The sequence below is a fragment of the Pogona vitticeps genome, chromosome 4 (assembly GCF_051106095.1).
Source record: "Pogona vitticeps strain Pit_001003342236 chromosome 4, PviZW2.1, whole genome shotgun sequence".
NCBI lineage: Eukaryota > Metazoa > Chordata > Lepidosauria > Squamata > Agamidae > Pogona > Pogona vitticeps.
Genome location: NC_135786.1, coordinates 429,168 through 443,675, shown reverse-complemented (window position 1 = coordinate 443,675; position 14,508 = coordinate 429,168). Strand labels below are relative to the sequence as shown.

Genomic DNA, 14,508 nt, shown 5'->3' with positions numbered 1-14,508 from the left:
GTGTGTGTGTGTGTGTGTGTGTGTGTGTGTGTGTGTGTGTGTGTGTGTGTGTGTGTGTGTGTGTGTGTGTGTGTGTGTGTGTGTGTGTCAGCCATCCTGCCCCCTTGCCTCACAACTGTGCAAGGACCAGGCGGGAGGGGGCGGGGAGGCAGCCTGTGGGGGAGAAGGAGCCAGGTGCCCCTCGAGGCCGCACACAGGCCTGGGCCAGGAACTCAGCTGGGCTCACCGGCAGGCAGGTGGGCAGCTAGGGAGTTGTGCAAATGCCCACTGGGGAGGGGGAACAGTCTGTCTGTCTCCACACACACACATATACACACACAGAGGGCCAGCACCCCAGCCACCGAGGCCCAGCTCTCCGGCTCAGCTTCTCTGCAGCTCCTCTGGCCGGCCAGCGCTCCACACCCGCGCTCTTCAAAGCCAGCTGCAGCAGCACAGAGGAAGGCTCACCCTTGGCACTTGTGTGGTGTGCAAGGTGGGGGGGGAAGGGAGTGGCCCCCATTTGGAGTCTTATGCGGTCCCCCTCCCCTCCCAGGAGCCTCTGCCCTGCCAAGAAACAGCACACCCGCCAAGGCTGGCGGCAACCACAGCCAACTGGCACTCATGGAGCCCCCCCCCCCCCCCCGCGGTGTCAGCCAACGTCAGCTGCAGAGGAGGGCAAGGAAGTGCAGCCGCCCCCCCCCCCGCCGTGCTCTGCTTGGAACAAGACTGGGGGGGAATTTCGGGGGGGGGGGAGCAGTAAAAGTAGCTGCCTGTGCCAGCTGCCGACCCCTCCAGAGAGGGCCCCCCCCCCGTGCCTCAGGATGGAAAGGTGCCACTTCTGGTGCAGGAAAGGATTGGACCCTTCTTCCTGCCCCTTCCCCTCATGAGGGTGAAGTGGCAGACACACACACACACACACACACACACCTCTCCCCCCCCCCCCGCTTGCCCACGTCCAGTGGCTTGGCCCGCTTGCAGCTCTCCAGACTCTTGGCTCTTCCAAGGGCGAGGCTGAGTCGGAGGGCGGCCAAGCCCCGCAGCTCCCAGGCCGAAGCAGCCCGGGGGGGGGGGGGACGAGACCCCCAGACGCGCGGAGGCCTCCCGGGAAGGTGGCGGCCGCCCTCGGCCCTCGGCCCTCGGCGGGGCTGCCTGCTTTCTCAGGAGGCAGGGGGACCCCGGCCGGAGGGGCTGGCTTTGAAGGAGAGCTCCGGACCCACACGACCCCTAGCAGCTTTTCTCAAGCGGGGGGGGGGGGAGCAGCAGCTGTTCAGCACACAGGCACACATTTCTCAGGCACAAAACGGACCCTGCGACGCCGACGCCGCCCCCCCCCCCCCCCCGCCGGCAATGTGCAGCAGGTGCAGCGCCTGCTGAGCCCGGCCAAGCGGAGGCAACCCCCCCCCCAGGTGCTCCCCTCCCCTCCGCCCCTCGGCGCCCGCCCACCGTCGCGGTCCATTGATCCCTCTTTCCAGGGCTCCCAATGGCCGCTTGTTTCCTGCCACGAACACGCGCTCGCCCGCTCACACGCGCCCAGGGCAGCTCCTCTCTGCCGCCCACCCGCTCGCCCCCTGCTTGGCTCCTCAAACCCGGCCAGGCTGGCCCGGCGCCGCCGCCGCCGCCGCCGCCGCCTCGGCCCTTTGTTCTTCCGCGGCCCGCGGAGCAGCTGCCGCTTGGCTGATAAAGGGAGGAGGGGGGAGGCCTGGACCCCCCCCCCGCAGGCGCAGCCCAGAGGAAAGCGGGGGTGGCGGGGGGGGGGCGCACGGCAGTGGCCCAGAACGAGCCGGACTGCAAGGCCGCCTTCCCCAGGGCTTCCTGCCGCCATCCTGGCCCCTCCCGTGCGCCCACCCCCCTCCCTCCCTGTGCCACTTGTTACCACCCGGGCACCCCCCCCCCCCGCCCAGGCCTGCCACTTTGCTGATTAGAGGGGTGGGTCTCCGCGGAGGCAGGCAGAGCCGTGCCTGGAAGCCCCAAACAATACATCAAGAACCTGGCATTTGCGCCACCAAACAAACGGCAGCTGCTTTTCCCAAAGTATCAGCTTGGAGGCAAAGCAGCGCGTGCGTGCGGGGCGCACACGCACACACACACTTCCTGGACCTGGCAGCGGGGGGGGGGGGGGGGGAAGGGAGTTGGCCGTGGTGGGAGGAGGGCTGGCTGCCCATTGCCAATTCCGCAAACCGCCCCCCCCCCCAAAAAAAAGAGTCCCCGTTAGACAAGACTCAAAGAAGGAGCAACATTGCAGGCTGACAAAATTAAAGGGGGCGGGCAGGCGGAGAGGAAAGCCGAGGACGGCGGTGCGCCCACCATGGAGAGGTTCAGTCGCTTTACATTTACATTCCTCAGACGATTTGCAAGCCATCCAAAATGCCGTTCTAAAGCTGCAGCCACAGTGAGCCCGACTAGCAAGCGTTGCTGACACACCGCGATTTTGAGAGCACCGCGGCGGGCACACCAGTTGCCCCGATCCGGTGCCCGGAAGGGCCTCCTCCTCCTCCTCCTCAGTGGGATGCTCATCGGGGAGTTTTTTTATCATCCCCCCCCCCCCAGTCAGGGGTTCCTGGAGAAATCCCGCTAGGACTTCCACCAGGGCCCTCCCTCCGGTCCAGAGATGCTGGCCGAGGGTTCGGGACCCGGCCAGGCCACAGGCGCACTTCCCGGGTCGGCCTTTCCTACCTCCAGCCTCCACCCACAACACGCAGCCAAGCCCACTGGTTCCAGCCCAGCTCCCCAATAGAAGCAGGTCGGCTCAGGACCGCAGGGTACAGGCAGAAAATCTCAAGGGGGGGGGGGTCAGGGCACAGCGGTCTCTCCAAGTGCATTGCCCACCCAATGTGGTGAAAAGGCAGCCGGCAGAGCCAGAGTGACACCCAGGCGCCACCTGCTCGAAGACCGGCCCAACAGAGCAAGAGAATAACAGAACACTATTAGGGGGTTTCCAAACAAGACACACACACCCCCGTGAGACTCGCATCCTGGGGGTGGGGGTGGGGGTGGGGGCGGGGGTACTTGCCTACAAGCACCATGTGCAGCAACCACGCCACAAGCCCAGATGCCACTTGTGCCCCCACCAGCAGGCATTCGTCTACTACTCGTTCCTTCTCTAACCTGACGTCTGCCGCCTGAGGCTGGCAGCCCCCTTCTGCTTTCGACACAGGACAATCTCTGTGAAACAGAATAGCAAATGAACACAGATCTGACGTCAGGAATGGCAGCACAGAGAAGCCGGTTTCAGAAACACTTCGACCTCCCAGGACCTTCTGTTATGGCTCCCAGAGTGACCACCGCAAGGGGGGGCGGGAGGGGGTGGGAAGAAACACAAAGAGCGACTCGAGAGGGAGACCAGCAGGCAGCGGCTGCATCAACCAGCTTGTGTGGTTCTCTAAGGGCCGAAACAGAGATCAAGGCTTCTTGGTGCGCTACGTACATGAATAACCCAGCTTTCTGTAATATCCGGTTGCCTCCCTTGACAGACTCTGACCTCTGCCTCCAAAATAACTTTTTTTTCATTTCTATGATGGTCAAATCTGTCTGGCACACAAGGATGAACCTGCCTGTGGCGCGCAATTTCAAGTAATTAACATCTTCATACGTAGTCCCTTTCCTGTGCTAACGATGCAGCTTCACCCCGCCCGTTGCCTGTCTTCTCCCCTGGTCCCTATTCTCACCACCTTGTGGGTATGGGCGCATTGCTGCTGTTGTGGGCTGGCAAAGTCACCTCTAATCTACGAGGACGCTATAAATGAGTGGCCTCTGAAATGTCCTGCCCTGACCAGACAGACCTCTTAGAAACCTGAGGCTGTGGCTTCTTTTTACTGAGTCAATCCATTGGGCTTTCTTCTTTTCCTGCTGCCATCCACCTTTCCCAGAGAACCGTGCCTTCTCACGGTGTGTCCAAAATACAGGTCTGGCAGCCCAGACCTTCAGAGGGACTTTGTTGGTAGCCTTTAAGGCAAGTCCCGGGCCACGGAGGGGAGGTGTGGCCTCGGCAAAAGGCTCGCCGTGCTTAGGGACATCTCTAAGGGAAATGCGAGCGGGGCCATGCGGGCCATGCATGTCTCTAGAACTACGACGAAGACAGAGCTCTCCAGAAAGCCCATCAGCCGTGCTGTGCTTCCGGGAGACAAATCCGCCCACATTAGAGGGGAAAGGGGGGGGGGGAAGCAATGGAGGCAAAAAAAAAAAAGAACCAGATATTGTGCCTATTTAAAGATGAATAGATTTATTCAGAGTGAGCTCTCCTAGATCAAAATCCACTTCTTCCGACACAAGGAGTGCAAATATTATGTCCTCTCAATTTAGGTGAAGAAAGCTGACAGGAGGAGAATGGATTTGTTTGAAATGCGGTGCTTGCTGGAGGAGAGCTTTGCCAATGTCCTGGATGGCCGGAAAGAGGAGCGGGGGGGGGGGGTTTCCTAGAGCCAATGAAGCCTGGGCTATTGCTGGGGGCAAAAGGCAGAAGCCCAGGCTGTCCTCTCTCAGTGGGCAGGGATGGGGTGGGTGGGAGGGAGGGGAGCCAGGCCCTTGCACTGAGCACCTGATCTCTCGGTCGGTCGGAGAAGAAAACGAAATGCTCCGCAGACCCAGCCAGTCAGCCGACAAAAGGAGCACGGATGGCCACCGCCAACGAAAGGGACAAATGACTGGTAACACGTTACAATTTAATGTGCTGCCACTTAGCTCTGGGTTATAATTAGGATGACAGCAAAATGTGAAGGGGGAACTTTAGTCCTTTTCTCCCTGCTGACATCCTGTGAACATTGGGAGGAACAACAAAACACACCTACTCCTGTGGCAGCCTGGCCAGGGTTGTCAAGGCTCGGGAAGCCTCCAGGCTAGACCACCGCAAGGTGCTGGATGTGGGGCAGCACCTGAAGGCAGTTCAGAAACTGTTAGGCAGCACAAAACGAACTGAACTGTGAAGCTGGGCTCACCAATTGCCAGCATTTGAAGCAGGAGCTGCGCTAATTCCTCCCCTGCTTCTCATTCCAGGTATAAGTACTAGTCTTCATTCCTTTTAAAGCCAGATTGATTGATTGATTGATTGAATTTGCATATTGCCCCATTAGTGCAGATACATTACTCTGGGTGGTTTACCTTCCACTAAAACAATACGTCTGCCTAAATAACAGTGAAACAGGAAATGAAGCCCTACTCAGCCGGCTCCCTGTTTGTGCTCAGGGAGGTTCTCCCCGAAAGCCCTCCTCTGGGGTCCACCTAAGGTGAGGCCAGCAGAGGAAGGGAGGAAGCACAAGGGCTTCCCTGCTATGGTCCCAGGTCTGGAGGTCGCTCTGCCAGGGAAACCCCCCCTCTGACCCCCACGAGGCTTTCATGGTGGCTCCTTACAAAGAACCCTGAAGCCGAGCAGACCCAGTGCTCTTAAACACACACACACACCCGCATTCTGCTCCCCAAAATGGAGAGCACGTGCGCCTCTTCCACCCTCTTCTTTCCATTCTAAAGGTCTCTGGGAAACAGAGCGCCCCCCCCCCCCGACCGCCTCTGGGGCCCCCGTGCCAGGCCAAGGCACCGGCACTTCCCCGACACTCCTCGGCTGCCACCTTTTATTTGTCCATCTGTCCGGATCTCAAAGAGCTGTCAAAGCCCCCTTGCAGACGACGCCCAGATTACCGAAGTCCGATTCAATATTTCCGCGCAGAGAGAGGAAGGCGAGGGCTCAGCAATCTCCCCTCCCGGGTCCAAAACCCCAGCCAGTCAAGGAGGGAGATAAAAGGCTCCGACTCCCGACTCCCCTCCCCCACCGCCGTGGCCTCCAAATTATCAAAGGTCTCAGCTAGACAAGGAATCAATACTAAATGTTCCCTAGGCAAGAACTCCTGACAAATGCGGGGCCCTTCCAATGCTAAGCAGCGAGCGCCTCTCAAGAGGCCCCCCCTCGATGCCTCTCCAGGCGGGCCCAACCCTTCGGAAAGCTTCAGCCCAGGAAGGCGAGCGCCCCTCCAGCTTCTGCCCACCTGAAGGGGGCCCATCCACTACCGCCAGGGGAGGCACCGTCCCATGACCGGGGGGGGGGCGGGGGGGGGCACACAGCTTGGATGGGCCACCTCCACCCCCCCAGGTGTGGAAAAAGACCCTCCCCGCTGTGGGGCCAAGCTCCTCCGAGAGGCCAGGCTGCCCCTGGGTCCTGGACTGCCCTCCCGGCCCCCAAGGGAGGAAGTGGCCGGGATCCCCAGGGGCCAGGCCTGCCCTCCAGGGCCTCCTTGGAAGGCCCCCCTCTTCCTGCTCCTGTGGCTGCGGCATGGGGGGGCAGCCACCACCAGGGGGGCCAGAGCTAATACAAACGCCACCCCTCCAATTAAGGAAGCCCCCCCCACTCCCCTCCGGAGGGCCAGAGCAAGCCGGGCAGCTCGGCTGGGCCTTCCAGAGGCTGCTTGGCGCTGGTGTAAAGAATGGCCCCTCTTTGCTTTTGCTCTCTTCAGATTTGATCTATCGGACCCCCACCCTAAACTGTGCACCCCTTTGAGGGCCATGAGAGGCGGTGGCGGCGGGGGGGGGGGGGAAAGCAACATCTAAGTATGTTCAACAGAGGCAGGTCTCCAAAGTGCGGCTGCCCCCCAAGAAGGGCTCTCTGCCCAGACCAAAGGGGTTCCCGAGCCCCGCCTTCCTTGGGGAGCAAAGAAGTGGCACAGCCACACACACACACACACACACACACACACACACACACCCTCCGCACTTTCATACATGCTAACGCACCGGTTGCCTCATGTGCCTCTTCCCCCCCCCCCCCCCCGATGGTGCATTTGATTGGATTCCTAGTTTTACTTGTTTGAATGGCAAGGGCTTCTTCCCGGTTCAAGAGACAGAAGCGGATCTCACCAGCATGGAAGGAAAGGAATCTGGAGCCCTTCAGGGTTGGTGGGAAGAGGAGAAGGGCCTTCGGAGGGGCCTCCGCTCACCCAGATCTCTTCAGAGTCCGGGGGAAGGCAACCTGGAGGAGTGACGTAGGACCAGGCTGCTTGCAAACGGGGGGGGGGGGGGGTTGGTTGGTCACCTTTCAGTGCCCCCTCCAAAGGGCCTCTTTGCCTGGACCTGAACAGTTGCACGAGGGACGTGGTGGCGCTGTGGGCTAAACCGCAGAAGCCTCTGTGCTGCAGGGTCAGAAGACCAAGCAGTCGTAAGATTGAATCCATGCGATGGAGGGAGCTCCCGTCGCTTGTCCCAGCTCCCGCCAACCTAGCAGTTCAAAAGCATGCAAATGCGAGTAGATCAATAGGGACCACCTCGGTGGGAAGGTAACAGCCTTCCGTGTCTAAGTCGCACTGGCCATGTGACCACGGAAGATTGTCTTTGGACAAAAACGCTGGTTCTACGGCTTGGAAACGGGGATGAGCACCGCCCCCTAGAGTCGAACACGACTAGACAAAAATTGTCAAGGGGAACCTTTACCTTTACCTTCCGGTTGCACCCCTTGCTCCCTGTCCTGCCTGCCAGCATCTCTCCAGGCCAGGCTGGTCCCCAGCTGGCTCCCCCCACCCCCACGTCCACCCCCACGCCTGCCCTTCCCTCCCAGAGAGAAAGGGGGAGGGGTTGACAGCAGGCGTGGACACAGCCCACATGCACCCACGGAAGGGGGGGTCTCAAGGAAGTTGCTGGGGCTCACCGGGAGGATGCCAAGGAGGAGGAGGAAGAGTGTTGGGGGGAGGGGCAGCACTTCCTGCAGGCTGTACCACCCCTTCCACCCCGCGCCCCCCTCGTTTGATTCCTGACCCTTGTTTTCTGACCACACATCCCTGCCACAGCGTGTGTATGCGTGCGCGCGTGCGCGCGTTGACTTCCTTTCTCTCCCTCGCTTTTAATTCCATCACTTCTTGCTGTGATCCGGTTCTTTCTTAATTGGTTTTATAACTGGGAGAAGCAACTTGGATAGATGGCCACGAGGCAAATACAAAAGAGAAGCGAGGCCTGTGCCCCAAACATCCCCCCCCCGCGCAGCCTTGTCTCCACCTAGCATCCCACTAAAGCTTCCCTTCCTCACATAAAGGGGGCATCTGCTCTCTCTCTCCCCCCCCCAAGGGTCTCTTTCCACTTTGCCCGTGAAAGAACTGCAGGGGGGATGATGCTAATCCCAGGGGACGACCCTTGTTGGCGCTCCTTCCTTTCAGGGGAAAAGACAACAGGAAAGAGCTTTCATCCAAGCACGTGGGGGAGGCAGCCTCTCGCAAGACACAACGCAAGACCTCTCTCCCCCCCCCCCGCTGCCGCCGCACCTCACAATATTAGAACCGGGATCTGCTCAGGGAAACTGGCTGGCTGGCAGATTTGGGAAGAGGCGAGAGAAGGTCCTCCAGAGAGAGAAGGTCCTCCTTCGTGCAACAGACATGTTAGGAATTCACTGGCAAAGGAGGGAGAGGCTGATGGCAACCGAAGAGCCTTCCGGGAAGAATGAAAGACCTTGACAGGTGACAGATCTGTCCCCAGCTTTGGGGCATACTTAGCTTTAGATGGAGCCTCCATGCCCAGTGCAGTGTACCTTGAATACTGCACAGACAGCTGCTCCAGCCTGGCTTCTCATGTGGGCCTGGAAGAGGACTGCTCCCCCAGTCCTTGGCCACCGGACTCCTGCTGCTGCTCTGCCTTGCCCCCTCCAATGCCCTTGATGAAGGCCCCCGTTGGGGTCCCCGGGCCACGGCAGGGCCGCAATGCATGGCATGGATCCCAACCCCTCCGGGAGAGACAAACCCAGCCAGGGATGTTGGGGTCCTCTGGGCCACCCACTCCACTGGGCGGCTATCTTAGGAGGGCTCCTCTAATGGCGAATACAATTGCCCAGAAAGTACCAAACACGCCCCCCCACACATACAGACACACACACCCTCTCGCCCCAATTCTGGCTACTTATTCCCCTCCGGGCCAAACATTCAAACTGCAGCTACTGACCTTGGAAATCCTTAAGAGCCGCTGACCAGTCTGCCCACCCCATCCCAAAGCTGCCTGGGCATTCAGACTGGGTACAGAAAGCCCGCTCAACTGGCCCCCTCAGCCGGCCAAGTCAGACTGGCACACCCAAGGGCCACCGCCGCCACCGTTTTGGCGCTGGCCCCATACCGGAGGACCTGTTTTTCCTCAGCATTCTTTAGGAGAAAAGCGGCATAGAAGTACTTTGAGTAGAATAATCAAAAAAATAAAGAATGACAACATGCTCTTGAAGGGACTGCCGTGCAAAAGGCAACGTAACAGCCTTGGCAGCAAAGAAACCCATTCCCACAGAGCCTCTGCCTCCCGGCTCTGTCCTGTGGCCCTTCCTTAGGCGGTCCCCCCCCTCTCTCCCCCCCAACTGCTGAGCCAAAGTCAAGGTCTTCAGCCTCTCCTTTCTAGGCTGGGGGGGGGGGCAGGGGGCTGCGGTTCCTCTTCCTGACCTCCTGTACCTCTCCTTCAGGCCCTGATCCTGTCTTCCCCAAACCACACAGCCATCTTTCTGCATGTGCACACACACCCATCTCCAGGAGCCCTTGCTCTCGGGGGGGGGGGAAACAGAGGGGCCAGAGCTGCTTCCTGGCAGATGCCATGTGGAGCCGCCAGCAGTGGCAAGGGAATGGCGCCCGACTGTGACATCATCAGCGGGGACTTGGTGGGAGGCCGGGGGGGCTCAGGAGGGGGGCCCAGGTGGGTCGAGAGGAGGGCAGCGGGCTCCACGCAGGGGGGGCACCCCTCCCCTCCCTTGGCAGTTCCCAGCATCCCAGCTCGGCTGACTGACATGCAAATTATTTTAATTATTTCTTCTTCTAAAATAAATTATATTTTGCAGTGGCTGCAATATGTTGTGTCAGGCAAAATTACATTCAATATTTTTAAACTAATTGATGTCAGCCTTGAGAAAACGTGATTGACAGCAGCGAGGAATCGTGCCGGCTGCCTAAACGGTTTCCTAAATTAAAATTAAACATGCCGTTTTTCTGCATTTCTTCCAGGAGTTGGAATGCCATTAATCTGAAAGCCCCACTGAGCTGGGGCTGGGGCTGGGGGGGGGGGGACTGCACGCACAGAGACCCAGGGTGGGGGCAAGGGGGCTCTGGGCAGCCACGGGCATCTGGCACCTTCACCCAGAAGGATCCGGCGCGGCTCCTTCATCGGAAGGATCTCCACCTGGCAGGAACCGCCTGCAGACGCGGCTGTCCTGTGCCAGGAAGACGTGGGAGGCGGCGGGAGGGGCCCCCAACGCAACGCTCCTTCTCAGCCACGGAGGGAGGGGCCCGCAGGGGCTGGGCCCTCCCCTGGCAGCTCTGCTCCACAACCGGGGGATCCCTCCCAGCCTCCTTTGCATCCCCTTCTTCGCCACGTCTGCCCAGCAGAAACCACAGGTTCAGGGGTGGACGTGGAGCAGGGAGGGGAGGGAAGGGAAGGGAAGCACCTCTCCAGCCGCCGCGCTGGCCAGCAAAATGGGGGGACCAGGAGAACCGGGGGCAAGGCTGCTTTCACACATGCGCACCTAGACAAGAGGCTCTCCAGCGAAGCTACCACCTTGGCTGCTTTGGGAAGGGGAAGGGGGGCCCTCCACCCCCACCCCCGCAGCCCCCCCGCTGAAGTGGGGCCACCGACGGCCACGCCAGGGGCCCTTGCTGCAGAAGGCAGGGGTGGGGCTGGCCGAGCTCAGCCGTGGCTAAAGGGACCCTTCTTGTGTCCCCCCCTCCCCCTGGAGTCTCCTCCTCCTTCTCTCCCCCCCCCCCCCGCACCCCGTCCTGGCAGGAGGGTAATTAAAGAGCGGTCCAAACAGGAGGCTCCAATTAATGCCCGGCAGGGAGATTTATCACCTCGGCTTCCCGCAGGGCCGTCCAGGCCCCGTCGTCGCTGCTTCGCTTCGCTTGAGTGCTGGAGAAAACAGGGAGAGAATCCCTAATATTAGCCCAAGGAAGGTAAACAGCTTGTGCGTGAGATGAAGATTTATCTGCACAAACACTCAGCAGGCTCTCCAGGAGGAAGAACTGCTGAACAATCCCGTTTCGCACGGACAGACCAAATGGCTTTGCCGCTGTGGCTACCTTTGGAGGAGCCCTGCAGGACCCCAGCCGGCCGGATTCCCAGTCACCATCAAACCAGAGTCCGAGGAGGAGGAGGAAGCGGGGTGGGTGGGGGGAGTTGGGTCAGGGGGATGCTGAGTCTAACCTGGGCAGAGAGAGAGGGGGGGCTGAAGCTTTTTCTCTGGGGCCCCCATGGATGGGTAAGGAAAGGCCCTGGGGTCGCGGCTGGGAGGGCCCTGCCCCTCCTGCCAGCTGTGGGGAGTTTTCCCATGAGTGGAAGCGAGACCCGGGATGGAGAAAGGGCTCCGGTGGGACTCTGAAGTCCCTGAGAAAGCCCCACCACGGTGGTGGGGGGGGGGAAGAGAAGCAGGATCCATGGGGGATCTCCCCTCCCCCCCCCCGCACTGCCCTCCTGCAAGGTGATCCCAGGCCATGGGGATCTGAGGGGCGGAAGGTGGGGAGGGGAACAGGTCCTCTCTTTTCAGCCTGCAACAAGGGTCCGGGCAGGTGGGAGCCCCCTTTTCCGTCCTTCTGCACCAACCGCCCCCAAGATCAGGTCCTTCAAAGCGGCTGAAAGGGGTCACGTTGCTGCACCCAGCAAAAACGCCTCCCCGCGCGTGCCACGGACACGCAGGCACGAAGCGCCGCGTGGGAGGCTCGGCTTCTCCCTCCCTCGCCTTCTGCCTGCCTGCTCGAAGGGCCGGTGGCGAGCCTCCCTCCTTCCTGCAGCACATGCTCGGCTCTGAAGGCCTTACCTTTACAACTGCCCTTTCCAGCAGAGGATTCAGACATAAATTGTACTTTAAATTCAATATCCGCCATTAATATTTCATGATTACAAAACGTTAAGGATAATGTCACTGGCAAGAGCGTCTGGACAGTTAAAATGGATGAGTCAGAAGTTCCTGATGGGTTTGGGGGAGGGGGCAAGGAAAGGCGGCGGAGGCGGGAGGCGGCGGCTGCCCGGCGCTGGCACTAATGCAGCCTGACAGGTCCTCGGCCGCAGGGAGGATGATGGGCCCGAAGGAGACGGCCTGGCTGGAAGCTGGGTGGCCTTGCACTTGCCAGCAGGGTGGTTTGGGAGGCCCCCAGCCAGCTGACACCTAGCCTGCGGGGCAGAGCGCTGGACTCCTGGGATGGGGCTGGGCGCTGGAGACACCCTGCTAGGACACCCGGCCTCCACCCCACAACGGCTGCACCCACAGCGTTGCCCCCGGGGCATTCACGCATCCCTCAACTCCACCACCCCCCCCAAAAAATGTGGGATCCCTGCGGCCCCAACACGTTCTGCCCTTCCCCCCCCCTAATGTAGAGGGGATGTCCTGCAACCTGAATGACAGTTCTTGTGCCCCTCGGGGACAGAAGGCAGAGGGCGGAGAGGGTGGAAACGGCTGCCCGTAGAGCATTTAAGGCCAGGGGCTGAAAGCACCCACCTTCGTGATGCCTAAAGGCTAATTTTCAGACATCGGTGGAATCTGGAGGTGGCGGTTGGCCCAGGCATGCCAGCAGACCTTGTGGCTGCCGGTCCCCTGACCGGCTCTTGCGCCTCCGCCTGGCACCTCGCTTGCTGGCTAAGAGGTGGCTCCCTTGGGAGGAAGGGCCGGGTCACCGAGTGCCAGGTGGGGTCGTGCGCCCTCCCCACCAAGGCTTGTGGGCGTGAGTAGCAGGAACCTCCCGCGGAGCGCTCCTGCCATCACAGACCCACCTCTGCCTGCACGCCTGGGGTGTGCGCATGCCCTCCCACCTGATGCCTTTGACAGAAGGTTTGGGAAGCGTGGCCAGTGGGCGCCAGGGTGACCTTGCGTGGCAAAAAGCAAAAAAATATGCTGCTTCTGTGCCCACCTTAGAGCACGTAAAGGTGGTTACCATTCAATGATACAGGCTGCACATTACCTACCCCCCCACACACACACACACCCACACACACCCCGAAGCTGGACACTCAGTTTCCTGACCTCAGTAGGACGGACCCTTGAACGCACCTCTTTGGGGCAGCACAGCCGTTGCACCCTCACCCCTTCCCGCCACCGCCTGCCGAGGGAGCGGCTCTCTCGGCTTGGTTTCCTGGCCTGGCAGGAAGGGATGGATCCAAAGCTGCCCAAGGAGGTCAGATCAAGAGCAGCTTTGTGGAGAGTAGAAACACGGCCCCCACTGCCGCCCGGGGACGGCCACAGGCCTGCTGGCGCCCACACCCACTGGGCACACTGGGACAAGGCAAAGGGCAGGGGTTCCTGGCGTGGGCAAAGGTCCACCCCTCGTGCCAGGCTGTGCCGCGTGGAACCGCCCTCCTCAGGGCTGGCCAGCCTCCCTGGGCAGCCCTGTGCCAGGAGGTGCACCAGCTGCCTCATAGTCACACACCCCTCAAGGGAAGGGTGGCCCCTCTCCTCTTAGGGCCGAGCCCTGGACCCACATGCACACGTAGGGGTCCCAGCCTACAGCAGCCCCTTGCCCACGAGGCAGGCGAGAACCCACAGATGGCCCCAGGGGAGGGAGGAGGGGGGCTTGCACCCTCACCCTGCGCAGCCAGCCCAGGCGCCAGGCAGAAGACACACGGCAGAGAGCAGGCTCTCCTGCCCAGCCCCGCGTCTCCCAGGGCAGCCCCAGGCGGAGACGGAGGGTATATGAGCAACACCCCTGCTCTGGCACTGCCCAGCTGGCGACTCCCTTCCCCCCACCCCACACACATTGCTCTCTTTCCTTGGCACCCTTGCCAAGGTGGGTTCTGTTCTCCTGACAAGACAGGGGAGCAGAGCGGGGAAAGACGCTCCTCCTCGGCAGGAAGAAAAGGGGGCCCCCACCGGCCGGCCGGTGGAAGGAGCCCGTGTCGTCTTCGGCACAGTTCCTCCTCCGCCCAGCCTTCCTTTGGCAGCGCAGACAGAGAACTCCCTCCCCCACCCCAAAAGGGAGCGCAGGTGGGAGGGAACACCTCCGGGGGCCCTCTCCCAAATCCGCTCCTCCTCCCTGCCCAGGCCCCGGAAGAGCTGGCTGGCCGGTGGGGAGGGGGGGGTTGGCATCAAAGGCAGGACCCCCCCCCCCACCGGCTGGCTTCCTTTCCCCTGGTTTTTGTTTGAAGTTGGGAAGAACAGCTTTCAAGCTGTCGGCTTCCTCTTTGGGGACAACACGGAAGCAAGCAAGCAAGCAGGAAGGCAGGCGGGCAGGCAAGCGGCGGGGTGGGGGGAGCAGAGAGGGGGAGCAGCCCCCCACACACACACAGGGAGGAGGAAAAGCACCTGGAAGGTCTGGGAGAGGCAGCAGGAGGGAGGACCCCAGAAAACAAAGGCTGTGGGGGTGGGGGTGGAAAGAGACTGATCATGGAGCCCTCCCCCTTCCACAGGCACCTAAACCAGCCCCCCCCCGTCCCTCCTGGCTGAGCAAGAGATTAGGGTTAAGGTTTGTGTATAGGGGGGAGCATCCTGCAAGCTGGCTCCTCATGGATCCCACCCCACCCCTTGGCCTGGGGAAGAGGGTCCCCCCTTCTCACCCTTTCAGGTGAAGGAACAAGGCGGCAGCAGGGGGGGGGGGAGAAGAGCCCAGCACTCCTTCCCCCCAAAGG

At 61.1% G+C, this 14,508-nt stretch overlaps 1 protein-coding gene across 6 annotated transcripts in view; it reads right to left on the bottom strand.

The window, feature by feature from the left end:
* Positions 1-14,508, bottom strand: part of CDH22 (cadherin 22) — a 109,410-nt gene that overhangs the window by 8,381 nt on the left and 86,521 nt on the right. The window lies entirely within an intron of this gene.